The sequence below is a fragment of the Nipponia nippon genome, unplaced genomic scaffold, assembly GCF_047370975.1.
Source record: "Nipponia nippon isolate SJK-2023a ecotype South Korea unplaced genomic scaffold, ASM4737097v1 scaffold_16, whole genome shotgun sequence".
NCBI lineage: Eukaryota > Metazoa > Chordata > Aves > Pelecaniformes > Threskiornithidae > Nipponia > Nipponia nippon.
The window spans coordinates 9,069,184-9,096,656 of NW_028262332.1; the positions used below are offsets into that span (position 1 = coordinate 9,069,184).

Genomic DNA, 27,473 nt, shown 5'->3' on the forward strand with positions numbered 1-27,473 from the left:
GCTGAGCACTTAAGTTTTTCTTTCTAGAGAACGTGTGAGCTGAACAAGCATCTTCAGCAACACTCTTTATAAGTCTGCAGGTGAATTTTGTCTCCTCCCTGAAATGCTGCTGCTCTGCATGTAGAAATTAGGCTTCTTTATGCCTTCCACATTCCCATGACATATTGTTGTTGAAGGTGCCAAGCTTTGGATGAGTAATATTCCCCAACTGTGCATCAGTTTTATCAACACCTGGTTAGCCAACCAGCAGAATCAGTGTGTGAGGAGGATGAATAGGGCTCCTAGACACATGCCTAATTGCTAAGACTTAGTTTTCATCCTCAAGTCTGCTGCGTCTGGCTTGGTGCATGGTGGCAAACTGGGGACAAGGCTGCCTTGGTTCAGCTCACTTTTAATGAGCCACTCACTGAGTCCCCAGATTGGAGAAAGGATTTGGGGATAACAAGATGCAAGTAGATGCTTGATAGAAGCACAAATGGCTGTTGGAGGAATAAACAGATTTAATCAAGCTGTGTTTGCTCAGCAAGGTGTGCCATGACTGATCCCTCCCTCCTGGGCATGGAGTGCAGCTCATGGCAAACTCCAGGAGACCTTCTCCATCAGCACCATCTTCATGGCACCGCTCTCCTTGCAAAGGGGAGTGCAGTACAGCTGGGTGGCCTCCATCCTGCGCCACAATTCCCTGGGCCCCAAATCCCTTCCCTGAGCAGGGACCAGACAAGACCTTCAGAGAGTCCTGTGCAATGATTATGTTTCAGAAACATATGTTTTTAAAGGTAGTAGATGTTAGAGAATGCCGTTTGCCAATTCTCTTTGGTTTAACCACTGCTCTGGGAGCTTTTCCCTTATTTACTACCTTCGAAAGCAGGAGCGTGATATCAGCCTTCATGGAGATGCAGTCTACTGATCCCCCTTTTTCATACTTCCCTCGCACTACACGACTTTCTCCCCTTCCCAACCCCATGGCATCACCATGGGCACTTGGATCTGGGCAGTGAGGGCAGGGCTGGATCCTTCTCTTCCCACTTTCACCCTCTTGCACACGCAGCTCTGTGTATCTTTTCCTTACCATTTGTTTTTCCTAGATATACACAAGTTTATCCACAACCATTTCTACAGTTAGAGATGTTAATTTGGCATCATACATGGAAAGTTTTAGACATCTGATCAGAATCAGCACAAGCTTCTGGGAGTTGCTTGCCAGCTGAAGGAAAAAGAAAGGGCCGATATTAAAAAGAAGCCTTTCCTTAATAAACATATGTACTGCAAATATAAACACTTAAAAATGCTATTAACTGTATCAGAAAGTTCTGATGAATCAATAAAGTGTGGAGGTGAAAGAGTCAAGCAGAGGCAATGAAATACAAACTTCGTGTTTTCTCCTTTGAGTGCCCTGACAGATCCAGGCTTTAAAAAGCTGCCTCTCAATCTGCATGTCTGATTTTCTACGTCCAACTTACTGTGTTTGCTTTGGGCCTGATCCAAAGTCCTTTAAAGTCATTGTCATGGACTGGGGTGGTGCTTCCCCCCCAGCATTTGTTGCTGCAGACGCTGCACGAGCTGCAGGTTGCTGAGCCATCGCTGTAGAAGATGCCTCCAGGAGGGTTCAAGCACCCAGTGTTGCTCTATGAAGTGCCACCAGCTGTTCAACAATTCCTGTCATACAGGAGTCCAGAACAGAGGAGATGAAAGCCTCCGAGCTGACCCTTCCTGCACACCTTCATTAGGTTTATCCTAGACCAGGCACCTAAAAAGTGGGGCCATAAGGGGAGTTGCACATCTGATCCCACTCCAACCTTGCTCCCACTGATTTTAGAAGCAGTGGAAGCAGAAACCCTGGATTCAGGTGGTTCACTCTCCTCCTAAAGAGAGCTTGGTGACCCTGTGAGCTCTTTGGTTTTTTCTTCCCTCATTTTTTTTCCTAAGGCACTCAGGGTTTGGCATGTCTGGAACTGCAGGTGCAAAGCTTTGAGGAAGGCTTGCCAGCAAAAGACCATGATCTTTGCAGAGGGGATTTGAGTGTCTTACCCATCAGCAGGAGGACTTTCCGGATCACAGCAGCTGAACGTGCAAAAAGCACAGTGCTCTCCAAATCACAAGCAAATGCTCCAGGGACAGCCAGAGCTTGATGCTCTCCTGCATCGGCTGCTGCAATCCTGGAGCGAAGCCCACCCGTCCCTGGCTCCCACCCACTCGTACCCCCCCAGCGCCTGAGCCCTCCCTCCAGGGCATGTGTCAAAAAGCCACCTTCATTTTCCTGACATGCTTTTCCTGCTCCCAGGGCTGAATTAACACTAAATGAGACCCAGATTCCTCTGTAATTAAGGGCCTCTGTTCCACATCAGCCTGTTACTGAAGATCCTCCTCTATCACAAGGGAACTTGCCTGTTGCTTCTCCTTCTCCTCCTCCAACCCCAACGCCCCCAGCTCCCTCCTGCTCTTTACATCTCCTTGTCCTGTTCCCCTGGGATCCAGCTTCATCTCCTCCCCTCCACTGTCAACAAGGGATGTGAGCACGGAGGGCTGATGGGTTTCTCCCACCGCTTCCCCTGTTCTTTGAACTGAGGACAGAGCACATGTTTTTCATGAATGAGAAAGTAATTTGAAGCCATGTAAATAAAAATAGCAACAACAACCAAATCTAACAGAACAACCCAGAAAAAGATGCTTGGGAATGGTCAGAAATGCTTGTTTTCTCTTTTCCCATGCAAGTTTTCTTTCTTTCCAGCCTTTCCATCTTCCACACTTTCCAGCTACCAAAGCTTGAGAAATCTCTAGAAAGGGTTGGCCCATGGTGGCCCAAAAAGAAGTGAAAAACCTCTCCAGAAAGCTTCTTTGCAAGACCATGCTTCTATATGCCTGCATTTTTGCAGTTTGTGGTAGGACTAGGGTTTGTCTCCTCTGCTTTAGCTCCAGCATACGTGTTCCTGGCTCCCATGGAGGCATCACTGGACAGCCCATGCCAAACAGTGTGCCAGAAACTTGACCTTCTCATGAACTTCAGGGCTATTTTCTAGTCTGCACCCAGCTCCTTGCAGGCAGGACTGTCTGGCCAGTGGATTCTGGCCCTTTTGCATGGAAAATGAGATGTGTCGGCCTGCACGGTCAGGTGGCTTGCCAGCTGTGTCCCTAACAGCACTTCACAGCCTCCTCGTGCTCCTCCCTTCCTTGTTCAATGAGTTTGCCTTTGCTCATATTCTCTTCGCACATGGGTCTGCAATGAGGGGACCTCTGAGATCGTCCTTGGTGGCCTTGGGCCAGCTGGCTGACCCCCAGCTTTCCCACTGCAGCAACCAGCATGCTCCTCGACACAACAGAACTTAATGTACGACTTTTTTTTTTTCTTCTTCTTCCTCTTTCCAGAACTGCTCAACACTTTACTTACATCTTTCCCCATTTCCCCAATTTTCAGTGCAGGGTACACAGTGATCCTTACCCTTCCCTCGCAGCAGCTGGTTCTTGCTTAGCTGGCTAAGGTCCAATTTGTACTGAAGCTAAACCCAGCAATGCCTCTGACTCAAATCAATATTATCTACCCCAGCCTAAGGCAGTTTATGCTGATATTAATAACAACGCATCAAGTTCCAGCACTAAGGATTTGCATTAAGCTCACCGCTCAGGACTGTAATTGAATTTCTTAGCAACTTCTGCTTCGTTCCCTGGGTCGCCAACATTTGCAGAGGCTCCCAAACCTCATCTGGCAAACCCCACCATGCAGTCCCTTCTTCCCTCGGTACCTGTAAGGTCAGGGACAACCTCGGTACTCCCAGACCACTTCCCTGTTTTTTCTGCACTTACTGCATCAAAGGGAGATCTCTGGTTAAGTGGTTCTTCCAGTTACCCTATTAATGAGCCTTTTAATTAGTATCCTTTTTTGCTAAGTAATTGCTACAGCGTGAGGTCCACTTGGGAGATGCAAATGAACTGGAAGCAGGATGTTGCAAGGTAGTGGAGGAGCTGAACGCTGCTATTAATGCCTTCTGACAGGCTGCGTCAGGAGGAGCAGTACCGGCCCTGGACAGGCACGTACCTGCCGGGGATCGTGCCGTTTCCCTTTGCCACCACGCACCTGCCGAGCAGCCCGTCTGCCTGCGATGCCGATGGCTCGCAGGCAGCTGCCTGGTGCTTGCCTTGCCAGTGGCCACTGGCTGGTGCTGAATTCACTTCACTGACCTGGAAAGACATTGCACATGAGTGGAGTCGTTTGAGTTGCAAAAAAGGATGCATTTTACCTGCGTGAACCATTGCTTTAGGCAGAGGCCAGGTTAAGCCACAGAAATGAGAAATATCTGCAGAGCGGATGCTTTTCTCAGCAGAATTAGGTTGAAGATTCGTACTCACGCAGCTCTTTCAGGCTCCACTTTAACTTCCCCTTACCTCAGGACAGCATGAATATGGATATTACAGATGTCACTGGTCTTCAGCGCACACTTGTGGAGGAAAATTTGGGCAAGCAAGTGAGCAGGCATGCCCCAGGCAGCATGCTAAATCCCAGTCCTCACCAGGATCTCATCTCATTTACTGACAGTCTGCTTCTTTGCAGGTCTAACCATACCAGCCTTATAACAGCCACACTGCTCACGTGCTGAGCTGCCTCTTGCCCTTGAGCCAAGCAACTTCTGCTTGCAAGGAGCTGCTCAGCACCGCCAGCTTAGGGCTCGGTAGGTCCAAAGTATGATTCCTCCCATCACAGTAGTTGTTCTGCCAAACTAGGAAAGCAGCAGCCTGTCGCTTCTGGGAAATGGCTGAACAAAACTCGGCCAAAGCTGCTTTTTGCCTGAGGGAGGAGGATATGCCCAAAGGGGCTGCTCCTTTGTGGAGGCTCAGTGGAGGTTTTGCACAGTGGCCACATCCTTCAACGTCCACAAAACAAAATGCACCTCCACCAAAAGGTACAGCAAGAAAAGCCTGACGGACTTAATTCTGCCCAGGCTGGCTCCCTTCCCAGGTTTGTCTGGGTATTTCATGTGCACCACTGGATCATTGCAATTTTGCTATTGCTTCTGAGGGCCCAGCCCTGCTCCCATGTGTGTGCTCCTGGGCTGGCGAAAGGCCATGTCCGAGGTCCAGCATGGAGGTGCAGCTATCCCTGCCTCAGGGAGGCCGGGGTCTGGGACAGGAGGGGTTCCCAGGCAGCAGCTGGGCTCACCAGGGCTGAGCACCCTGGCAGGCCCCAGACTGCCACAGCAGCCTGCTAAAATTTGCAAGGAAAAGCAGAAAGAAGGGTCTGAAACCCCACTGGGGAGCTAGGGCTGGCAGCGCAGCTGCAGGTAAAGATCTATTTGGGCAATTTCCAGCTTAGCGGAATTCTGCTGATGCACAATAAATGGGGACCTTTGTAGCAGCACTGTTCAAAGCTCTCAGCTTTAAGGGCACGTTTCCCCAGCACCATGACCGATATTTCCTTTGCCAATACAGCGGGTTCCCCACGAATCCCCATCTTGCCCCTCTCCCGGAAGGGGCATCCACGCAGCCATCAGCTCCGCTGCTGTTGCTGCCTTTTATCCTCTGCATCCCTGAGCAGAGCTCACAAGTGATGCTTTGTACTGGAGCTAGAAAAAAATAAAAGAAATGTGCTCTAACACACGAAAGAAAAAAACCTCATCTCACCCCTTGTGTTTTTCCTGGAAATGTCACTGCCCTTAATGCATCAAATAATTAGAATCACTTCTCCCCTTTTGTTTGCCTTGGCCCTGGCAGCTCACGTTGAACAGGCCAACATAAACCTGCGTGCACTGCAGGAATTTTGGGCACAGCCTATTCTGCAGCGCTGGGCTCAGAGGGAGAATGACTCCAAAAAGCCATCGCCCTTGCTCTGCTTTGTGGGTCCAAGCAGCTACAGGCACAGTCGGTTGCTGCTCTGCAGAGGAGCCAGGAGCCCGCTGGCCAGTGTCCTCCTCCATCAGAAGACTTGATTGCAGATGGATTATTCACTCCCAGGGACCCACCTCTAAAAAAACCCTTGACTCTGGCATCAGGGAGGAGAAAATTGGGAAAGGAGTTTATATGCATGGGAGATTTCAGCTGGGAACAGTCAGGGCTGAGGAACACGTGCTCAGCTCGGAGCTGGCAGAGATATGTGGGAGAGCGGTGGGATGTACCCAGCAACCAGCCTGCAGCAAAGAGCAGCTCCTGTTCCCCTTCGCCTTGCACAGATGCTGCTGCTTTGTTTATTTTGACTGTCTTCTCCCCCACGCGCAGGTCAGAACAGAGTTTGGGATACGTGGGGTCAGGCACCTCCTCAGGGTGGCACTTGGGGGAGAAGGGCCCACGGGAGGACCCTGATGCTGAATGCCAGGGAGGAGAAGGAGCAGCTGATGCCCATTTTGGTGCAGAATTGTGTCCACCGCAAGTGGAAGGTCTGAGCGCGATGCTCATGGTTCAGGTGGGTAGATATCTCCCTGAATTCCTGATGGGACGTTGAACAAGTTGCTTTGACGTTGTAACTGGGAGTGTGGAGGAAGGTCCCTTCTCCTCTGGGCACCGTGGAGGTGACGTGATGAGGTGGCAGAACAGGTCCCTCACAAGTGCTGGAAAACCGCCTGTCCTGGGTGAGGTGGGTGTTGCACCACAAATCCACATGCAGAGGAGTTGTTCAGCACTCCCTTGGAGCCGATATGTCACCCATACTGATCTGGACAGACAGACGGACAGCAGAGCCAGCATTAGACCCAGGGAGGAGCAGGCAAAGGCAGCAGCACGGACCCCACACACTTGGCTCCTGCCTGCCGTTGCCTGCCTGCTCCCAACACTGGCTCTGATGGCAGGTTAAATATATGTCAATAGATTGTTAAATAAATACACTGAGGATTAGCTGTGCTGTAGGTATAGGCCCCTTTCAGATTTGCTAAGTTTCAACAAGTATGTTTTCAATAATTGGCTAATATTTTAAAGAAATGAATAAAACCTATGCCACTAAATCTAGTCCTCCTCTTATTAGAAGACATTTATTTCATGCTCAAAAGCATATGTCTTTAATATGTGAAGTAAAACAAAGTAATATATAAGGGATCTCTTCTTAAACTTGAATACGTGTAGTCATAATCACAATTATTAGCTACCATCAAACATACACTAATGAAACAAAGAAACACTATCGTTAGTAACTTTACAACTGGATGTGCTTAAGAAATAAAGACAAATAAGGGAATTTCCCTGTTAACAATTTGAGATTTCACAAGACAGAAGGATCAAATATGTTGAGATGCTTCTGCATCTTTGAGGAGATTTATAGACAAAGCAAACTGACAGATTTCTTAGGGAATTGTACAAATGGTTTTGGAAGCTAGTCTTGCTCCTGATTCCTGGTGATTATATTCTCTTGAAAAACTAAAATTGGACAACTACCTTGCTGCTGCTGTCATCGCAGAGGTACACTGATCTGTTGTTGCAGAATTCCATTCACTTGCTCATTTATTTGTACAGAGGTACCAACACTGCCTTTTCTCCAGTGGAGAAATAATTGTCCAAATTCTTGGTGAGAAGAGCCACGTGGTTTTCAAAAGATTTTTGTCTAAGAACGCAATCAGCTGAGGTCAGTCCTGCTCTCAGAGACCAGAGCAGAGCTCTTAAATATTACTCAGGGAGTTATTTTTGTATAAGAGGAAAGAAACTGGCCCTAGCTGTGTATACCTTCCTAATGATCTTCACAGCACTGTCCATCTTAGCTCTTCCTCCTCACTGCACCACCCTGAAACACATACAGAAAATAAAAGCTGAAAATAGGCCATCCTTTTCTTACAGGGAGTATAATTAAGCCTTGGAACAGATTCCCCAGGGATGTAATGCATCTCCAATTGCTTGGAGAATTTAAATCAAGGCTGGGGTGGAGATGCTGCCTTGCTCAGAGAAAGCTGCATGCTACGGGTGAATCCCCTGGGACCCACCGTCGGGCTTTGGGGTCTCCAGATCGGCTCTCACTGGGATTTTGGCAGCTCTTTGGACACCACCAGACTCAATTGCTCTCAGTTCAGCTTCCAATGTGACGACTTTTGTTAGAGGGCCAAATCAGTGAGACTCCGCGGATGCCGGTTACCAAACCCACTTGCTGTTTTGCCTGGCGTGGTTAACAGCATCTGTGTGGGACTGGGAATAAACTGGAGGCAGCCCAGGCTGCTCCGTGGGTCTCTCGCACCGCAGCTGGGTCCTCTGTGCTGTGCCTGCTCATTTTGGCCTGGAGCTCTGCTTGCAGCAGAGCGGGGCCAATTGCACCAGCGTTTTCTCTTCAATCGAGCAACACCAAGCTGCCTGGGATTTGGCCCAAATAGAAAGATAGCCCTGGCCCAACTGCAGAAATGAGTTTAGAAAACAGCTGTGCCCCCCAAATCAGGTATAAACCTCCATGCTGAGAAAATTTATTGAGATGAAGGACAAAAGCAGCCCCCTGGGGAAGCTACCCGCTGCCCTGGCTGCCGCAGGCTTCTCTCCAGCACCCCCATCGGCACAGGGGCTGCAGCGGGTGCCGCTCCGGCTCTCACGGCTGCGGATTTTTTTAAGACTTTGATGTCAGCATATGCATTTCAAATCCCCACCTTATAACAGAGAGAGAAAATACCCGATGATATTCTCTGCTTCCAATTTCAAGGACATCAGCCCTCAGACTTTCTGAGCCGAATGTGCTGCCCACGGATGCCGTACAGCTCCACAGGTTTCAATATTGCTGTCACCAGCTGAGACTCTGTCTACATCAATTCTGCTTTCTTATTTTGTTTCTAAGCTGGTGCTTGAGCTCTTTGGCTCACAGACAGATTTTCCCTTCCAAGATTTCAGTGTTGGAAGACTGTTTCCCTAATTCCCAATAGTTTAAGATTATCTCTAGCCAACTATTAATCAAAATCAGAATCTAGCACTGCTTGCTTGTGCTGTTGCACTTGAGCACATAAAAAAATCTTTTTCCTCTGAAGAAACACAGTTGCTATTTTTTTAATTTGACTCTGGTTCCTTTAGCACCAGCTCCTCAGACTCAGAACAGCCACATTTCTCATTCAATACTCAACATCATACCAGGATGCCACATGGACCAAGGGATGCTTTAAAAACACCGGTAAAACAAGCAAACACCAACTCAGGAAAGGCTTAAAACAAGCTAGAAAACAACAAAGAAACTCTCTTATTTTCCTTTTCCACAGTATGCTCCTTCAAGTGCGGAAGAATGAACTGCCTTATAAAAATGTGACATATTGATAGGCAATTAGCTCGTGCGGTGACATGGGTTATAGAGCAGAAGATGGATTTTTACAGTGCCTTCCATATGCCATGTCTCCAAAAGCCTTCGCAGAGAAGTGCGGTAGATGCCACTGACTTTTTAGCATCAGTAGCTGGAATGGCCCCTTCTGCTTCAACAGCGAGTCATGCAAAGCCTCCTGTTTCAAGCCCAGTTGCAAAGAGGAGTCCCACAGGTCCCGGGGCACAAGTCACAGGAATCTCCTTACAGGAGAGTCTGGCTCCTCCACCGACCTGGTAGCAAATTCCAGCTTAGCCACACACAGGGTTTGTGCCTGGGGTAGGGATTTTTCCTGTTTCCCATCTCCTGTTTTGTAGTTAAATCAATTCTTAATGCCAGCATGCCCTCATGGCAGAGTAGCACCCAGGGACTTGGCACTTGGGTAGTTGCCCTAAATAATTTGTTTGAGTGCATGAAATGCTAAGAGGTGCTCTCTGAACACTGCACATTTGAGAAACGTTTAAAATGGAACCGAAATTGCTAAAGGAAACAAGCATCCTTCCTCCCACACCAGCATCTCATTGGGACCGCTTGGCACTGAGCACAGTGGAACTGGCCGGTGACTCCACTTCAGATTCCCATCAATCCCCAATCCTCGGTCAGGAATTCCTGCTCTGGGTGACCCTGGATGAGGTCCAGCTGGATCCAACTTTTTCAGATCCACTGCAGACCCTGTGACAGGGGATTTTTTTTTTCCAATCACACTGTCTTCTGGTGGGGCTTACATCAGCTCAAGCTGGCTCTCTATTTTAGCATCTCTCCAGGCTAAAAAGAAATCACATTTCCACAGCAACAAAAACCAGGGAAGCCGGTGCTGCTTTGTCATATCTAATTTCAGGCAGCTCTTTTCCTTAAGCTGGTCATGAACAAGCGAGGATAATGTAACGCGTAACTTGTTTCGAAAATTATTCTCCCATGCTGAGTCCTGATCTACTGCTGTCTGAGGCACTTTGCTCAATAGATTACAGCACGATGCCAGCTCCGGCTGGCAGACTACACAGGAGTTGCAGCCACAAAACTGGATGTGATTTGCATTTGTCCTACTCACTCCGAGAGCTGTCGCAGGGGATGGATACTGCTCTCTAGCTGGCACTCGATATCTGCTGAGGAATCCCATGTTATCACTGCTGTCATCTTCCAAGCTGCATGTTATACAGAGAAGGAAAGCTGCCAGGTTGCTCTGCAAGCCAGTAGGTATTCTTGGAGACAAAAACCTGAGCCTGGTCCCAAAGCCATTGTTTAAGCTTTACTTGGTTTTTATTTCCTTGAGAATTGGACGCTCCTCTCCCTCTGTCAGTTCACAAAGCTGCAGCCTGGATTGGGCCAGCTGCGTCCTCTGTTTCAAACCGAGGACCAGATCCAGAGCTCAACAAAGCCAGAGGACTGGTGCCTGTGTCACCAGCGTCTTCTGGATCAGGCCTGGAGCAGAAGACGCTGTGTTCAGGCTCGGCAGCTCCTGTCCTCTGCTTGCTCGTGCCTGTGGAGCTCATAACAGGAGAGCCGGTGCCCAGAGCCCATGGGCAGCCCCAGCGCCAGCCCTCAGCTCAGCCTTGCTTTGAAGGCAAGGTGTGCTTGGGCCTTCTGCTGGGGAAGTTTTACCAAGGTTTTATAAGAAACCCTGCTGAGAATGGAAAGTTCACATAAAATCGTCATATAATAACCACGAGGGGCTCAATTTATAAATGCACTGTCTGCTGCAATAGTTCTGCCTCCTCTATTTACCAGCCAGCAATTATCCTCACTTGAGCTACTTTGTATTTAGCTGCTCCCCAACTGAAATGAACAGGAATGGCATTTGCTTGCTGAAGTATAAAATGGAAATCTCGTCTTTGCTGAGGAAGCACCAGACAAGCACCAGCTCTGGCTGCATCCTCCGCTTCTGAGCAGCGATGTAAGCTGGGCACGGGCTCGGAGACGGGGCGAGTTTGTAGGGCACGTGGTTATCTTTTGGTCACACCAGAGACACAAAAATCCTGCTTACAAACCTAGGTTTCCTAAAGCTGAGGGGCAATTTTGAGCGGAAAAGAAGTCTGTAAAACTCTCCTGCCATCGTGCTTCATTGTGCAGATCTGGGTATGTAAACTGTGATTTTTCGTGATGGGGGACACAGACAGATCACTCCAAATCTAACATCAGGCCGGCCGCTTGCAGGCCATTGTACACAACCTGGAATGGCAACATAAGAGCCTTCAAGAAAGATGGGTACATCATATTTTATCTCCACAGTGGTTTGTTCACCAGAACCTGCCGCAATTTGGGAAGTAGAGAAGCAGCAGCTTAATAAGGCAGTAGTTGGAGAAAAAAAATGTTATCAGTAAATCAGTAAAATGTTATCAGTAATCAGTAAAACTCTGATTAAAACCAATAGTACCCCAAGGTCCCCTTCAAATGCTGAAGCCAGTCTAAGACACAGTGCTCTTAAAGATTATTATATCAAAGCTAAAATAAAAAAAAGATGGTTTTGTGGCAAATGGAAAACACGGCTCAGCAGAGAGACAGGGAAGCTGTGGATTTTAACTGCGATGGAGCGGGGCCACGCACTTGCCGTGCACCGCAAGGCTACGGCCCTGGGCGGGTTTGGAAGATCAGCTGCTTGATACATGGGGCCAAGCAATGACGCAGGATTGGGAACAGTTCATATATGGATCAGCAGCTGGAGGCGTCAGGGGCCAGGAGCCCACTCTAGGTCCCTTGTGATCCACCAGCCCACCTTAAACCTCTCTTGAATTATCCCATGCCGCAGAGTGCACCACCCTGTGCAAATCTGTATACGTATGTATATGGATGTATGTTTGGCCAGGATATACAAATGCTGCAATAGTCTTTGGAGATAACTGCGTGTGATCTGTGCTGATAGACTGCTGGAAAAGGATCTCAATTAAAAAAAATAAAATGTTCCCCTGTCTGCCCCTATTACCATCCCCTTTCCCACCATCTGTTCCCGGGGGGTACGTTCATATCCCCCCGCTCCCTTCAGCCAGCAGCCACAGCAGTCGGGTTTGAGACGGGCACTGACTGCGATGCTCCACTGCAAGCCCTGTCCAGTTCCCCAGCTGTAACTCCTCTGCTCTGTTCTGCTGGGCTAAACAAGCTGAGCTGCTTTAGCAAGGGAAGGTCTTCATCTGCAGGTGATTCCTCTCTTCTTCTCCTTTATTAAGGGAAACTGGAAGATTCCTTGTGGACCCACAGTGCTACACATGCAGTCAGAGAGAGCTGCCGGACCAAAATTAGATGCGAGTTAGACAAGCGAGATAAGGAGTGGTAGAAAAGAACCATTCGCTCATTTGCAGCCAAACAGCCCAGGCACGGAGCAATTAAACAGCTTGACAAAGGTCATGCAAAGAACATGTGGCAGAGCTGAGAATGAAATCCAGATCTAAGCCTTTAACCACAAGGCTGCTCTCTTGCGTGTGCTGCTACAGCACAAATCGTAATTGCTCCTGAGCTTTGTCTTGTTTCCAAATAAAAGTATAAAAGCTGATGGGCGACCTTCATGCCCCAGTCCTGGAGAGGACACGTGTGTGCCCTTGCAACAGCAAACAGCAGGGCTGCAGCCTTCACGCTGGTCTCCCTCTTCCAGGGTGACTGTTTGGGGCTCTCCAGGCTGGAGGGCTGAGCTCCAGCAGGGAAGAGCCAGACGTCTGTCCGATGGGAGCTGCTGGGGGAGGCGGGGGCTGGAGGGGCACGGGGGACGGCGACCATCACGGCACTTGCTGTGGCTGCAGCAGAGCGGGAGGTGCAGCCCAAGGTGCCAGGGAGGCTCTGAACCCTTCTCCGAGGACGTGCTCCACCTTCACATCTCACCTACGTCAGAATTACCTCATGTTCATAACTCCAGCAATTTCCAGCTGGTGCAGCCAAGCCTTTAGCTGCTAAATTAAAGTTTCTACCTCTCCCTGGAGAGTTATTTTCCCTCCATTCTTTGTATTAATAAATTAATAATAAAGTATTGTGCTGGAGAGACACAGTGGGTTCGGCTCCAAGCGTGGCAGAGCGAAACAAGTATAAACATCAGCTTGTTTATAAGCATGTCTGTCTGCAGGGTTTGGGTACCAGAATTCAAATCCTCCACTCAGCACTTGCCAGAGGAACTGAGAGGTGTGATGGATGTTTTTACAGGAAAGAAGCCTCCTTCTTGCTGCCCACACCATGGCATAGCTTATCCAGCCAGGCAGCCAAGCCCTGCTCCGTGGTGGGGTCGGATCCCTGGCACCCTCTCCCTGTGAGTGCTGACGAGCGCTCCCTTCATCTCTTAAAGCAGGGATTTCTTCAGTGCAGACCCACAAAATACTTAAAGCCTGATGCACCCAGGGCAGCAAGGCTCTTGGGTTCCTCACCACTCCACAGTGAGGTTTGCTTTGTGACGGAGCCCTGCTTTGTCCCTCTGCAGTACGTCGTAAGTCATGTCTCCAAAAGTAAACACAGTCCATCCCCCCACGATAGGCAAAGCTGGTAAGAAGCACGGGAAGGCTTGAGGGCAGTGGCCAGCTATTTTCCTAAGGGAAAAAACTCCACAAAAAACTTTTTGGAAACCAAGATCTCATCCCTTCTTCTGTACGGGAGGGGACATGAAGAGGTACTTCTTAGAGATGTGGTTTTTTAGTCACCAATGATCAAATTCTGACTTAAACAATCGTATTCACTGCTAGCTCAACATCTAGTCCCTCATCTCATTTATAGCCCTGGAGGGAGCAGCAGGCAGCTGAAATGTGATTGTGGTAGGAAATTTCAGATGCAGCCACTGACCAGCGGGTCAGGGCTTTGATCAGGCACTGATTGTGGCACCTGACGAGTACAAATGAGTTGGAGATTAAGAGAATGACTGAACATATGGAGCCTGGCCTGTAAACTGGAGCCAGCCCCCAAGTGGGATTTTTGCAGCTGGTTCCCATGCCTGTTTTCCGTGTTCCCACACGCAGTTGGTGCTGCATGAGGGTCCTGCTTCCCACCTGGAGGGATGGGGACCACCTGCCCCAAACACACCAAGTGCTGAGGTGTGTGTGCTTAGGCACAGGATTATATATCAGGTAGGGAGAAGGCAAAATAAGGGAGAGCAAGTGGACTCTGCGTCAAGGCTCATGCTTTCCGTGCTTTCATGGCACTCTACGACGAGGCATTGCTGCTGGTTTCCTAGCACTAACCTAGAAAAACCAGCTGGGGCTCAAGGCAAGGAGAAACCTCTGCCTCACTCCAATAACCCCGGCCTCAACAGGCAGCTTTGTGCCAAGGGCTGCTTCTGCGATGGAGCGAGGTGGGCTCGGGGTGGTTAATAAATCCCTGTAGTCACTGCGTCGGTGAGTTAAACACACCGACACACAATAAACAGGGCTGGCCCACGAACACTGCAGATCCATGCAGATGTTATCATCCTACATGTGGGCAAATGTCCATTAGGACAGAACATAAATAAATCGTCCTGCTCTAACCATATCTCTGGTTTCTGTTGTGATCCAAGCTCCGATGCCAAGGGACATCACACAGTTGTAAATACAAATGGAAAACTGCGCAGTCTGCAATCTGTTGGTTCATTACAGTGTATATATCGTTTTATCCATTAACCTGGGACCTGGTTTTGTAATCACCACACAAATCTCGAACTGGATGTTGATTTATGATGGTGCCTTTCCGTGCTTTACAAGAACTACAAGCTGACTACATAAAGGGATTTTTTTTTGGCATTGTAACATGCAGCCATCTTTGGGCTGCAGTGTAGCGGGGGTTTAATGATGTACAGCAAAATGGCTGAACGCTGAAACATGGCAGTTGGGAAGGGAAGAGAAATGCAAAGGAACAGACACTTCTTGAACCTGTAAAGCTGTGACACAGTAGCAGCTACAGAGTTGATATGCCCCGAAATGTCACTGTATGATGAATTATACATATGATGTTAGAGAGGAAAAGTTGCCATGAGTTGGTTGGAAATAAAACACAATTCTGCGTTCATTTACACCGCCGTGGGAATTCGTGTCTGCAGAAGGCGCATCCCTGATGCAGAAATTAGCCAGGAAAGCGGCGGCTGACACCTCTGCTCTCCCTCGCAGCACAGAAGTGCCTTGGTGGGAGCAGCCCTTTTTATTTCCCATCAAGAGAACTGCAGCAGAGCATCTGCCTGCCCGGTCCAGGGCAATCGGGACAAATCCTACGGCATGTTATCCTGTCCTGCTGGCAGAGGTCAGGGCTCCGCACGGGGCTGCTGTGCAAGCCCTGCTCTAGCAGGGCAGCCACTGCTGGGGGAGAAAGGTTGTAGGACAAGAGAGAAAGATTTACAGAAAACACCTTGGAATAGCCAAGCTTAGGAAAAAAGCAGCAGGAGGTTGAAGTTTCACATTATTAACAGCTGAGCTCACAGCTGATCCCAGTTCTGGGTGATTGAGCAAAGCAGGAGAGGGCTTTATTAGGAGCCCACAGGTAACCTCTTCCCTTCTGCCTCCCTGGGGTGGTACAGGGGTAGGCAGGGCTGAGCTGGAGGATGGACGCACGCACCAGGGAACAGCTTCTTCTGGGTCCTGCTCCTGCGAGGCTGCTGGAAGACATCAGTCTTTTCTCGTGCATGCTGTCCTTGGGAAGTACCTTCAAGATGCTGGTCCTCAGCAAGAGCTGAAGGTGGGAAATGCTCTCTGGGAACTCCCGTGCAAAGTGCTCCCCTCTGCCCGGTGGGGTCTGGGGGACCCAGGGACCAGCCCCTGGTATGGGGGATGCTGGAGGCAGTTGGGTAGCTGTGCCTGGGGAGGGCTCCTCACCTAGGAAGGAAGGCAAAAGGAGTATTTTTTCTAGTGATTCCATGTATTCCTTGTGCATTGATCTAAAAAAAGCCTGTATGCTTTTGATGTGGCCCAGGTTAAATATTGTGGGTAATAACAGGCTAAAATTCCTGAGGGGTCCTGTAGAACCAGCTGCTTGAATATCATAGCTTGAATCAGACCAAGGCTGCTAGTGGGTTATCTAGAAATTATAGACATACCCCTGCATACAGCTACAGAGAGAGGGATGTTAATGGGGGGGGAAAGTGCTATTTCTGTGTGTACACTTAATATGAAAAAAGAACATTCATTTCTGTACATTTATGTGGAAGCGATGTATTTGTATTATAGCAGCACCCCAGCAATAGACTGGTATGTTATTTTGCACAGAATGTAAAATATAAAGGTAAAAGGCACTCCTTTGTCCTCTGGCCTTGTAACCCAAAGGGCTGAGGGTGCTCCCCAGGCCACACTGGCTTTTGGAGAGGTGCATTTCTGACCTTGCTCAGAGAGCACAGGCTGCCATTAGCTGGAAAACTAACTTCTGCTGAGGTGGGATTTAATTAGAGGACAAGAACTATTCCTGTGAATGAGTAAAAGCTCTACAAATACAGTAATGAACTTTCCAATGACTGGGTTTTTTTTGCTTTGCTTAATACTGATAGGAAAGAAAGCAAAAAATCTTGGTTTGTGATATTTATTGCTCACAGCTTAGTTTGATTCACTTGAACCTGAATTTCAAAGCCACATTAAAGTCAAGGGGTGTGAATCCACTTAAATTGAAACCAAATGACAGCTGGCTGGGATCCCTGGGAAGGGAAACCATGGAGCTATGCATGCTTCCCACTGAAGCTGATGGGAAAATGATTATACCTTTGTCAATGGGAAAAATCCCATTAGCTGCTGGTGGCAAAATCAGGTTTCTAGTCAGCATATACATACAGTGCTTGTAAGCTTGTGTGTAAGTGAGGAGCTAAAATAATGAAAACTCATGTGTAGCCTCAGCCTGAAAGTTGGTACAGGTTGCTTAGGTCCAGCTTGAGGAGCAGTGGGTGATACTCATGAGGGGAGGAGACAGTTTTCAGCCTAAACAATTAAAAAATAATTTGTGACATAACTATGGAATAGCATTGCAGGGACTGGAGGCACCATGCCTTCTTCCTCTTTAATTAAAGATAATCCAAAATTACTGTTTCTAATTATTTGCAGAGAAGAGTTTAGCAGCTGTAACATGATGCAGTGATTGGAGTTGAAAAGCCTCCTGAAGCCCCAGGAAAATGTGAACTGGCATCCCCTTGCACTGTCACTAAAAGCAAATATCTTTTTGGGCAATTAAGATGTGTAGCTCTGAATTAATGAGAAGGAGGATTGGGGTGCCCTCAACACTGGGATGGTGTTCTGTAGCTCTGCTGGTGCTGAGATGCACTTGGAGGATTGCTTTGCTTTCTTCTCAAGTGTCTCTTGTGTTCCCAATCAATGGTGAATTAGTTCCAGCTATTGGCAATAATTGCCAGCTTCTCCTTGAAGATGAGCTGAGTTTTGTAGACTGCAAAGCTGGTAGTTGCAGGTTTCTCTCCAAATGCTCGTTAGGTGTCTTCATGTGCTTCCATTTATGTGCAGGTGAGAAACTTGCTAGTTTGTGCTGCTTGTAAATGCACCTTGAGGTGCACTGATGCAGTGTTCACACTGTGGGTGCACCAATGCAGGAATGTTTGTGCTTGACATATGAGAATTTTCTTCTCTTCACCCAAATCAAAGCCAAAGCTCATCTCTTCTACTTTGTGGTTCTTGCCCCTTTGCAGACTGCAAGTCAAAGCTGGCTTTGAGGAAAAAAGATGGTATAGTGGGTTTCTGACCTCTGGGAATTCTTCCCAATCCCCGAGACAGCGCAGGGAGGTGGCTGGGTGCCTGCTAGAGAACCAGGGAGCTGGGGGTGGTGGGATCAGCACTGCTCTGCATGAAGGATGTCAGTAAAAATACAAGTGAAAGGAAATAGGGTGACATTACTTGCAGTCTGTCTGACATAGTTTGCCAAACAGGCCCTTGAAAATGGTGCTAAAAGCTTGGGGAAATTAATTCAGAAGTTAAGAGGGGAAATGTGAAGCTAGTGGAAAGTATGCAGTTTAAAAGCACTTTCTGCAGTACTGCTAAATAGGTGGAAATTGAGCTCTTGTATCAGGTACAGCTGCTGCTTGTCAGGAGGCCCTGTGGGTGTGTGGCTGCTGTGCAATTGCCTGGGCTTGCAGCAGGGTTTTCCTGTGCTTATGGAAGTCAAAACCCCTGGGGCTCTGCTGGACCCATTGCCCTGGTCAAGTCCCAACAGCGAGAGCCTGCCCTGCTGGGGTCTGGCCCCCTCCATCCAGCTCACCGAAGCTGGAGGTCTGGCAGTTATTTGGCTTTTTTGTGTGCGGGGCCGGGCTTTGTGCCCAGAGCAGGGTGGCCTGTTGTGTGCACATAGCACATGGAAGAAATGCTAAAGAAGTGGGGGTGATGCTTGAAACGGGGGTTGTCACTGGTGCGGGACAGCAGGGCTCCCCTGGGCTGCGGAGAGGAAGCTTTTTGCCCTGCCTAGGAGCAGGGAGGGAAGGTGAAAGGAAGGGCTGCTTTTGATCCAAAATCCTATTCAGGGTACAGTCTTGCCCTTTAAGCTGCTGTCTTTCTCTACTTCTAATCCCCTATAAAATGGGAATTGCAGATTTTCCCTTTTTTCACTGGGCTAATTTTTTTTTTTCCAAACAAGGACTTTGGGATCAGGTCTTGACTTGCGAAGTGCATCTGGAGTCACACCATGCAGCTCATGTCAGGCACAGCTCCCCTTGCCCAGCTAGGCTCATCTGCTCCCCTGTGACATTCCCTTCCCTCTTGGCTTTATAGGTTGCTTATAGCCTCATGGCTCTTGAGCTCATACTTTCCTATTAAGCAGCTTCACTGTCAATCTTCATTAACCATTACCAGTCTTGCATAGCTTCTTACTCTGATTTCATGCTGAAATAATTCTTTAATTTTTCCAGAATTGTATGAGCTTTCTATAACTTGTTTGGCATCTCCATACCACAATTTAAGAAAGGGGAGGGGGGAGACACAAAGGATGGTTTAGAGAAACTCAACTTTCATCTCAATGCAGCAAGCTGTCTCCTAAGTGCACATTTGCTGCACAGGAGACCAGACTGATGCATTAATTTTGGAGCCAAGATGTGGGGATGCTTATTGTGCCGCTGAATTCAGCGGAGCAGAGAAGGCTTGAGGTTCCCCCAAATCATCTGCTGCTGAGGACAAACCATGTGCCATTACCATGCTGTAAGGCAGGAGGCACATATACCTCCTGATTTAAAAAAAAAGGGAAGAAGTACAAGCAGGGTTTTGAAAACCCATTTATAGTTCCCATCATAGCTTGCGTAAGTGTCACCTTGTAGTGTCTAGCCAAGAGAGACAACGGTGTCTGTAGCTGAAAGCAAAAAAAGCCACTGGGGCAGCTCCTCAGTTCACGTTGGTGGTTACCAGCCCCATGTGTTTGACATCTCTGAAGCTGCCAAGAACACGGACCTGGACCTCTGTTCTCCCAGTGTCAGCTCTTTCCACCATGTGTGGGGGGGCTTTGGGGTGTGCGTCCTCTCTCCCTAGCAAGAGAAACAAGTGAAAGTGGCAACAACAGTCACTCTTTAGACCCTGCCAGCTAAATGGAAGAACTAATCAATCTGTCTTGCTCTGCTTGTTTAATATTCCTCTTCTGCAGAGAAGTGAGACAGTTACTTATACTTTCCAATATGTTGGGACAGTCTTTTGGCCTCAAAATGCTCCAGAATAATGAAAAAGTCTGTTTACAGTAGCAAAAGCTCAGTCTGTTACCTCCTGGGATTAATTTATTACACTGGGATTTCTGAGAAGACTGTTTTCTGTCTCAAAAATAGGAGTGTCTTGGCAGCCCCTTACTAATGCCAGGTATTAAGTTTTTGCGAAGGTACCATGTGATTTTTTTTTTTTCTTAAAGATTTGTGGGACCTTTTTTGAGGAAGAAGGGGAAACACCTCAGTTCTCCTGTGGTGGCAAGAATGGCAGAGCTGCTCTTGGACTGCAGATGCACCTGAAGGAGCTGACCCCCTTGCGAGAGCCCTGCGGCCAGGGCTGGAAGCATTTGCAGAAGGGTCAGGCTGTGACAGAGCTGCCCAAATCCTCCTTGCCCAAGGGCCACTGGTGTCACCAGCCTAATGGTGAAGGTCTTGACCCAGTTGCATGCAGCAAATATCGGCAAATGCAGCCCCAGCCCTGGGCCTGAAGCCAGCATAGCCACAGCCATCTCCTTGCTTGGCTTGATGGCTGGCCAAACTTTCTGGGAGCCAGGTTTGGCCCAGCAGCTCCTGGGCCACTCTCCTTGGTTTGAATCACCATTTCACTTTACAGCTTTGGAAGTTGCTTGGTTTTCAGACTGCCCCTCAGAGCTGGGAACATGATATTTTGCAGGGCTGGTTGCTCCTGCAAAATGTTTTGCTCCTTGCAGTCCTGGGCATCTGGGTGTGCAGCAGTGCAGCTGCCACTACCATTGCCAGGGAAGCTGATTTAGGAGCAGCAGGACCCTGCAAGGTGTGCTTGTGCTGTGGGGGGTGTTGGAAACACCCCAGGAGGTGGTGGAGCTGTTCTGGGTTGAGGTGGTTGGATACTGTGCAATACCAGGGGTACCAGGGATAGGTTTTGCACAATGCTGTCTTGTGTTTTGGTGGATAAGCGAAGAGGACAGCACCGCGAGCACCAGACACATTGTGTTATCTGGGACTGGCTAAATCTGTCCTGTTTGGAAGCTGCTGTGTTTATTACAGTTATTGTTTTGCTTTGCTGTTATTTTGCTTTAGAGGAATACTAGGGGAGGTTCTGGCACTTGGTACATGTACATGCTCAGTGTAGCACTGAACCATGATCTTTGCTGCCCTGATCTGTGGGATATATTTATTTCTTCTGCAAACTGGTGTCTGGAACAGTGCCGTAAGGGAGGGCTGTTCTCTGCTGGCGGTGGCGAGGGAGCGCTACCCCCTGCTCATCCCATGCTCACTCGCTGCTGTGGTACAGCGCAAGCGTGGCCAGTGGGGACTTTTCCTACTGTAGGTCTGTTCCCACCACAGAATATTGCAGGTTGTTTGTTTGCCCATGTGAAAAATGAGCAAACCCAACCAACTGCTGAACTGAAAGGAATACAAAAGAAATGTGTGTTTTATTCTCTTCCTGCATTCCTCTGCCTGGATGCAGACTCTGGCCTTTCCCATCCTTGGCTCCCCGGCTTCTTCCCTCCCTGCTTGCTGGTGCCTCCCCACGTGTGCAATTTTGCTAGTGGATTTACATTCTTTGAGTCAAAATTGGACTTGGAGATCCTGCTGCAGCTTTGATTCACAAAACTCCAGGCTCATGTCACTGGAGGCAGTTAAGCAAACAAAAGCACAGAAGAAATGAAACAGCCAGCTGTGTAGTGTAGTAGAAGCGCTGGGAGTTTGCTATTCCCGGTCACGACTGGGATTTCACTTCTGTATCGTGATGCCAGTTGTGGTACATTAGTCCCTGGGCTACCTAAAGGGGTTATGGGTTTCTTCATTGCAGCCTATAGATCCTAGAGGAAGACAGCTGATTTTCCATTACTGAGAAACCCTCTGGATCCCAGAGGGTCCCTGAACTTAATTATTCCTAAGGCTGACCAGCTCATAAATTTCACATTTCATTAAATTGGTTGCTCTTGTTTAAAAACAACATCCCAGCTGTTGCCTGTGTCCATCTCGAGTCTAACAAGGGGAAAAAGCAAGGTTTGTCCAACAGTCTCGAGGACTGTAGCTTTTTCCAGATGCTATCTTCTCATGTGTTGTGAAGGACTGGTAGCCTCATTATGTCTTCTTGCTGCAAGATGTGTTTGGCAAGAAGAAATCCCTTTTTCTCTTCTTGCGTCAGAAGAAAGCCATGGTATGTATGAGAAATGCAAATAGCTTGGCTAATTTTGGAAGTCAGCAGCTAAGATTACGGCCTGTATCCCACAGAGTGGGACTGAGCTTTGGCCCGGGTTCTTCGTGCCGTGTGTATCGTCAGCTGTAGCTGCACTGTTGTCAAACCTCTGGACAGAATAAGTGATGAACATAGTAAAGCCAGAAGTAATTCAGCTCTTAGGAGGCGGCTGATATACTGTACTGTTCTTTTTCTTGCAAGAGATTTATTTTCAGTTAACCTTACTAAATATCCTGAAAATGTTCATGTTTAACCCTTCCTTGGATATAAAAAAGAAATACTTGTTCACACACGTGTGCACATCCATGCATGCTACCTGTTCACTAGAAGCAATGTAACTTGAATTTCCAAATTTGCATGCAGGATTTGAGCAGGCTCAGGAGAAAAATATTTGTGATAGCACTTTCTTCTTCTTTCCACCTTTCCCTGAAGTGTAGCAGTAGTCTTGTCTCTCACCTCCAAATACCAAGATTTTCTATGCTAGCTCCAGTTGATGCAGGTAAATACACTGAGCTGGACAGAGGAGATTGCAGCATAATGAGGCAAAACCATGACATGGTGGCAAGAAAGTTTTATGTATTTCAAGATCTGTGGCAGTAACAGTTGGCATGGGTTTTTTTCACCACTGGAACAGATGTGTTTATGAACTGGTGAATCCTCCAAAGTAAATGCTGGGAATATTCCCTCTAAGGCCCCCAGAAGCTGTTGCAGTCACCATGGCAGCTGGACCTCGGAAAGAGGGGGGGAGCAGTGGAGCAATGTCTCTTGCTCTCTGGAAGAAACAAATGGTGAATGCCCCAGAGGGACACTGTGTCTAGAAAGGGCCATTTGACAGCCTCTGAGCGGTGTTTTGGCAGGGATGCTCACAGAATTATCAAAAGCCATAGAACACTGGAGTTTTGCAGCTTCTCCTTTTTCTAACAAAGCTCATAGATTCTCCTCTTCATATTACTGTGCTTTAAAAGAGATGGGAGTGATGGCTATGGAGAGCAGCTCTTTTCCTCATCCCCAGGGCTATTGATGCCAACGCAGCATTTGGGAAACAAGGGAGCTCCTGTTTAAACTAATGATATTAATTCCATGTCATAACATAGCCAGCAAGGGGATGAATAACGCTGTACAGTTAATTGCCATTCGGCTTAAGCACAATGTTGAAAACTTGCTGTTTATATTGTGTGACCTTTACTGTGCAGGAGAAATGATAGTGATGCTTGGTCCTGGGGCAGGGTGTTGAAAGCTGGAGCCTTGCAAGGGAAGGGGAGAGGTCCTTGCTGGGAGGAGAGCCACAAGGAGAGGGTTGCAATGGTTCAAGTGCTCTTGTTTGCACACCCTGCTTCCAACTGGCCTGCCTGTTGGTGATAAATCAATGAGAGAAAAGGAGAGGCTCTTCTGGGCTGCTGCTGTGCTGCGTGGATGTGGAGTGCTTCCACCTCCGTGTAGCTCTCCTGGAGTCAATGTTTGCAGGGTGCCCGGGTTCATCACTCGGCGAGCTGTCCTCTTCTCTTTAGCAGTTTCTCTTAATGCCAGTGCTCTCATTGCACACCACTCTTCCAGAGTTGCTGGGATAAATTCTGCAAATAATCTGCCCCGGGGTTTTGTGCAAATGGCCCAAACTTCACCCCAAACTCGCTCTTGATTCTTGCAATGCTGCTGCTGTCATGGAAAATGCTGATTCTGCTCTGTTGTATGCATAATTCTTGGCAGAGTTCAGTTTTGTGCACGAACAGTCATCTTTGTCTTGCTTTGGGCAGATCTGCATGTGAATTAACTTCAGTTACACTGAATTGACATTTTTAGCAGCAAATGTTGATCTCAATCCTGCTATTAAGTGATACTTGTGCTGCCACATGCTAAACATCTGTAGTGAACTGATGCTCAGTGTCCCTGAAGGCCACACTGTATATTGCAAGATATGATTCCTCTGTGTTCGTGGGACTTCGATAAATGAAAAGCCAGAGCAGGAGGATAAGGAAGACATAGATACAGCTTATCGGACTTCACATATCAGATGCTGCAGCACTCAGAAGTTGCAGCTGGCAGTAAATAAAACGGCCACCAGCCAGATTTTTGGCATGTCCCATGGGGATAATGTTGCATGGGAGAGAATCAACCACAGGAAGCAAAGGCAGCAAAGTGAGTCACTGTTGGGGCTGGGGGTTGCTCTTGGGCTTTCAGCTGGTACCCTTGGGGGGCTGGCATCTCCTGTAACTGCCTGAGAGAATTTGGACTGTAGCAAGGAGAATACAGAGCAGCAACTGGGCTTCTCTGGTTTTACTTACACCATGAGGATTTGTGTGTGGGATAATGATTTTACAGTGGGCTCTAGACTGATATTTTTGTAAATGTGTTTCCAACCTGAGGAATTTGCTCAATCCATGCTTAAACTACAGGCTTGAGGAATACAGATATTCAGAAGTATTTAGTTATTCATTTGGGGATGCAAAAATGCAGGTGCTGAGGAGGTCAGCATATAGCTTTATTGGGAAATGGTTGAACCAGCACATCTGTGATGTTCCTAGCATTAGGACACAGTTCAGCTACTATACAATATGCCAAAACCCTTAAACTTTATATGATGTGATTGAACAGCTTTCAGTACCACAGTACATGTGCACCCATGACCAATGTTCCTATACTTCAGAATTAGTGCTGAACTAAACCACAGCTCTTTGTATCTGAAAAGAGCCACTTCTGATTTTTTTTTTCTTCATCCTGCCTTGGAGTAGATCAAGTGAAAAGTCACAGGTGAAAGATTTACAGGATATTTTTCAGAGTTGTCTGAGAATGATTTTGATATGCTTGCTTCTTTTGCAGTTGGCAAGCTCTGCTTCTCTGGGACTAAACCTTGTGGAAACTTATCATTTATCTTCCACAGCTGGGAAGGAGGAGGCCAGGTTTAAATCTGTGCTCCAAATTGGGTAGACAGTACTACATCTCAAAATATCTAACATTCAGTGTTTTTCTCAAAAAAAAGTTTTGCGGCCAGTGCTGGGACTGCTGTTGAACTTCAGTGACTGATTCACTAAAGAGTCAGTAGAGGAGCTGGGAAATACGTTAGGTTTCTTCCCCATGCCAGTGACTCAGTCAAAAGGCTCTTTCCTTTGGCTCTCGTGGTGAGCTACCACTTCAGGCAGGAGCTATGCACATCGTGCTGCTGGAAGTCCTCAGCCTGGTCCCTGCTGATGTCTCTTGGTATCTGTAAGGCTAGACTGCTTCCTGCTGTGTTAAGACAAATCAGCAGAGGCTGTGGGAGAAAACTGGTGGGTTGGTGTCCCTGCTGCTGCTGCGGAGGCATTTTATTAGGAGCATGCAACTTGCTTTAGCAGGACAGGTGCTGTTCCCGCAGGCTGCTCTGTGCTTTCTTTCCTTGTCTTCTGCAAACCCGATTTCTTCCACCTGCACATCTGCTTTCCACATTTGCTGCCTCCTGCTCCAGCAAGGGTCTGACAGAGCTGCTGGGTGAGATCCCAGCTCCCCTCCACCCTCCATGGGGGCCCACCCAGCTGAAATCCTCCAGAGCTGATGGTGGGAAATGGACTGCATTGCTGCTGCTAACAGCCTGAAATGTGCAGGGAAGGATGGCGAAGCCAGTGTGCGGGAGCGCAGTTCTGGCTTTCCATGAATGACTGTCCTTATTCAGATCCCAGGCCCTGGCACCTGGCCCTTTTTGCATGAAAAAACTCAATGAAGTAAAAGAAGTTCATAGGGCAAAAGGATTGCTTTGGCTGTAAGTAGTTCTGCTGATGTACTTGGGTGTAACTAAGCAGAGGTCAGGCCCAGGGTCTTTAAGAGGAGATTTGATTTTTTTGACCTTTTGAGACTTTTAGTGTTGGACTAAGTCTTTGCTTTGTAATCACTTTTTTCACTGGGTGCCTCTGGTGTATCGGATTGTAGATGGTCTTGGAGAGTTCAGAGGGAAAGAAGCAGCTTGCAAATTCACTATGGAGCTATTCTGTGAACCTTGCAATTTCCAGTGGCATATAAAAAAATCAGCTTAGAAAAGCAGCAAGTGTTTTGGGTGCTTAGCCAAACAGCAAACATCCTGCAAGTCACCTATTGCTAATCAGAAGCAGGCAAAACTGTTGCGATGAAAAGTGAAGTTATTTGGAAGTTGGAGTGCCCTTCCAATTGAATACAACTTAGAAAATGGTTTGGTTTAATAATTTTTCTTCAGGAATTGACTACCTCTTTTTTTCTAATTATAAAAAGCCTGTTTACATGTAACAGGCATTTGGAGTAAAAGCTATTTTACTTCAGTGATGCAGCATGGATGTAATGAATGCAAGGATGGGTGTAGCCCTAAGGGCTCCCCTTAGTTATTGGCGTTGGAAGCATTGACAGGGAGAAAGAAATGTGATATCTGAGACCCTGCATCTTGAGGATCCCAGCTTGTGATACCTGCTTGCTAAAAGTTGGCATGACCTGCAGTAACTGTGTGCGGCCATTTATTCTAAGGGACTGGACTTGTGCAAGGCTGCCCCAAAAATCAGTGGGGCACAGGATGGTCTTAAGGACAGGTTAGCATTCATATATGTGGGCTTTCCAACATGGTGAAGCCTAAACTAGTATTAGTTTCCTCCCAATAACTTCAAATGCCAAAGGAAATAACCTTCTGCTGAGTCTCTGTTCCTTTTTGAGGGAAAATGCAATCCCAGAGGTGTAAGAAATGCAAAAAAAAAAAAAAAATTAAAGGGATGAACACTTTCATGACATAATGTCAGTGATGTGACTTGCCAGTCCAAACTTGGCTGGCGTATTGATGCAGTAAGCTGTCTCCAGTGGGTAAGCAAATGGTGTCACCCTCTTCCCAGATCCCGAACAACCTCCTCAATGTGTAGGCAGCAGCCGCTGATCCTCATGGAACAAATGTCCCCTTCCAACATGAGAGACAACACAAGGTTCTTTGATTCCTCCTAATTGCATTTCAGTGTTTGTGGCCCAATTGTACAGTTTCTGCAGAAGTTCAGCAATTTTGGTTGCTGGCTGCCTCTCCTTGCTGACCTACAAATACCAGTTTTCAGGGAAAGATTTATGGGCAGTGTGAAATTACCATCTTATAAAAGCACAAATCACAGCTATAAATAGGGGTCTGGAATACGCACAGAAACCCCAAGGGAAGAGGGACTCTTGCTTTGTCTGTGCAGGACAGCCCTGCTAACCCAGGTTGAGGAGGAGCCCGGTGCTTTGACTCTTGTAAACTGGCAGAGCGCCAGCCAGCCTTCCCCTAATCCATAGCCTCGCAAGGATGGAAATAACATCTGGCCAGACTGACAGTAGTCAGGCTTTATAGTAACTGAGAGCTCTGAAAACTGAACCTTCTCAAGCCTTGTATGCATTTATCTTCCTTTCCAGAACATTAGTAGGCAGAGTTTGTTTTCAGTGAGTTATTTAGCAGAAAGAGGGATTAGACCTTGGGCTAGCATTGATTAACCCCTGCATGTTGAGTTGTTTAACAGCATAATGGATTAGTCATGTTTGCTGGTGACCTTTGTCAATTGAATCCTTCATCTGAAGACTCTTCTGTCTTTTTAAATACA

The 27,473-nt window shown here is 47.6% G+C and overlaps 1 protein-coding gene across 1 annotated transcript in view; it reads left to right on the forward strand.

Moving 5' to 3' along the window:
- The first annotated feature begins 15,673 nt into the window (after positions 1-15,673).
- Positions 15,674-27,473, forward strand: part of COL5A1 (collagen type V alpha 1 chain) — a 180,884-nt gene continuing 169,084 nt past the window's right edge. The window contains exon 1 of the mRNA XM_087752785.1: positions 15,674-15,826. The gene's annotated coding sequence lies outside the window, so the exon portion shown is untranslated. The remainder of the gene's footprint in view (positions 15,827-27,473) is intronic.